The sequence below is a fragment of the Hipposideros armiger genome, unplaced genomic scaffold (genome assembly GCF_001890085.2).
Source record: "Hipposideros armiger isolate ML-2016 unplaced genomic scaffold, ASM189008v1 scaffold_790, whole genome shotgun sequence".
In the NCBI taxonomy this organism is placed as follows: Eukaryota; Metazoa; Chordata; class Mammalia; order Chiroptera; family Hipposideridae; genus Hipposideros; species Hipposideros armiger.
The window spans coordinates 421,781-424,326 of NW_017732140.1; positions in this window are offsets into that span (position 1 = coordinate 421,781).

A 2,546-nucleotide genomic window follows, 5' to 3' on the forward strand; every position below is an offset into this window, starting at 1 on the left:
CCACATACACACACACTACATACCACACACACACACCACACACCATACATACACACACACACCACACACACCACACACACACACCACACCACACACACACTACATACCACGCACACACCACACACCCACACACCACACATACACACACAAACACACACCACACACACATACACACACACCACACACCACACACCACACAGCCTGTGCCTATCACTGTGCCCCACCTTTGCTGCAGGCAAAGGTCCTGCTGGCAGCCCCCATCTCACCCCATGAAGCCCCTCCCTGGGTGCTGGGCGAGCCCTGCCTCTTCTATGTGGTCAGGTGATCCCTCTGGGCTCCTCACTTCCCTGCCTCTCCTATTCCCCAGACCCACTCCCTCTACCTGCACCCCCTTCCCAAGCTGGGGAGGAAGTGGAGAGACCTGGGCCTCGGGGTGACTCCCTCACACTGAGCTCCATCCCTGCTCACAAATGCTCTCCCAGGACTAGTGGCATTGCACTTGGGAAGGTGTTTTGTTACCTGGAAGAGGGCGGTGAGCAGTGGAACCCAGCTGCCTTACTGACCTTACCGAGTTGTCACGGTGGACATGGGGACAGCACTGGGGGTTTTGGGGGGCCGGGGTGTCTTCACATTGGCATTAAACTGCTAACTCGGAAGAAAAAGGGGTCTCTGGGCCTTGGTTGTAAGTAGGATTTGTAAATGTTCATTCACCAAACATGTATCAAGAGCCTACTGTGTGCTGGGTCTAACCCTGATGATGGAAATAAGCTTTATTTTTTCTAAATCAGTAAACCTCCCTCGGCCCTCATTTTCTGGTAAGAAAGACATCACAATTTGCTTTCATCTCTCCTTGATAAGCTTCAGAGGGCCTCTCCAGCCTGCCTGAGCCACGGCCGTGCTGAACTTGTCAGGACTTTGAAGGAAAGGCGTGAAGACCCCTGTAAGCCCAGGCAGCCCTCTTTACTAGAAGGCTCTTCCTTAAAGACACATTTCCCCCAAGTTTCCCCACCTGGCAGTCCTGCGGAAGTCAGCAGGCTGGTCATGCAGGGTAAAGCGTCCACGTGGCATCTCTGGGCAGGGCAGGAGGAGGACGGAGGCACAGTCACTGGTTTTACGCACTCAAAGGGGGTGCAGCCCTGCCTGCAGAATGAGGTGCACATTTCATCAGAAAGAGACACGTGAGGGTCCGTTTCCAGCCCATGACCCTGCAGACCGGCCGTTGACAATGTCTGCTCCCTGGCCGTGTCTGGCTCTCTTGCACAGCTGCAGGTCACAGAAAGCAGTGGGAACCAGTGCCCAGGCACAGCCTCCCTGGCACAGGGAGGCCCACACAGAAACGAGGCCTCCGCCTCCCTATGGAGGGAGGCTGCCTGGGGCAGTAGGCAGAGCCTGGTGGTGGGACCCATAGCCCAGAACAGCCATCCTCTCAAACTGTCCTGAGCATCTCCTGTGTGCTCGTCTAATGGGGGAGACGGGTGGTCAGACGATTTTAGAGGCCGCTGACCGGGACCCAAGGAGGCTATGTATGTGAAGGGACCTGGGGAGGGGCAGGGGCTCAGCCCAGACAGCTCCAGACAGCACCCCTCACTGGTGGCTCTTGTCCTGTTTGGGGGTTTCGGGGTGTTCCCTCTCCCCTATGAGGGAGGAGAAAGACTCAGGCTCACGGGCAGGCACTTAGTACTGAGCACCTTTCCGGTACAGGCTGCATGGAGTTGGGGGACCCTTAACTCTGGTGCCACCCTCCCCTTGGTGAATCTGGTTCCCTTGCTACATGTCGGCCACAGAGGGGCACAGGGGCTGTACAAGGGGTTGGAGCCCCCTCAGGAGGGAGTGACCAGCTCTGCCAGGCACGGGCACTGGGGGAGCGGGTATGCGGCAGAGGGGACCTGGTTGTGACGATGGGAGAAGGCAGGAAGGAGGTCCAGGCGGAGGGAACACGACAGGCGGAGGCTGGGTCAGTCGTCAAGGTGGAGGGAACACGACAGGCGGAGGCTGGGTCAGTCGTCAAGGTGGGATGAGCGTGTTTGGAAAACGCGTCTGGGTGGCAGAGGGGAGGAGCCAGATCCGGAAGTGAGGGCTGGAAGGATCGGGCTGGTAACCTCGAAACGTCCTGGTGGCTGTGCATGGTGGGAATGGAAGAGCACTTTAGGGGCGGGTCTGTCCCCTCTGCTGTGTCGCCCCAGCCAGCCTCCCGGGACGCTGGGCCAGCGCCTGCCTTCCCCTCTTGGGCCCACTCACCCTCGCTCTTCCAGGCTGGTCCTTGGGAAGCTGCCCCCCCCCCCATTAAAACAAGAACAGGAGCCTCCTCACCAGCTCTGTGCCCCAAGCGTGAGCTCGCCCTCCAGAGAAGGGAATGGGGTACAAGCTGTGATGAGCAGAATTTCAAGGGTTTTCCCGGAGCTTTTTGAGACCTTTAAGGGCAGAAATGGGCCATGTCTATTTGCTCTCCTGGGTATCGGTGCCTAGCACAACGCCTGGTTCATGGAGGAGGATAAAATACCTGGGGGTGGGGGTGGGGCTGGGCAGGCAGAGGGACGGGTCTCCTG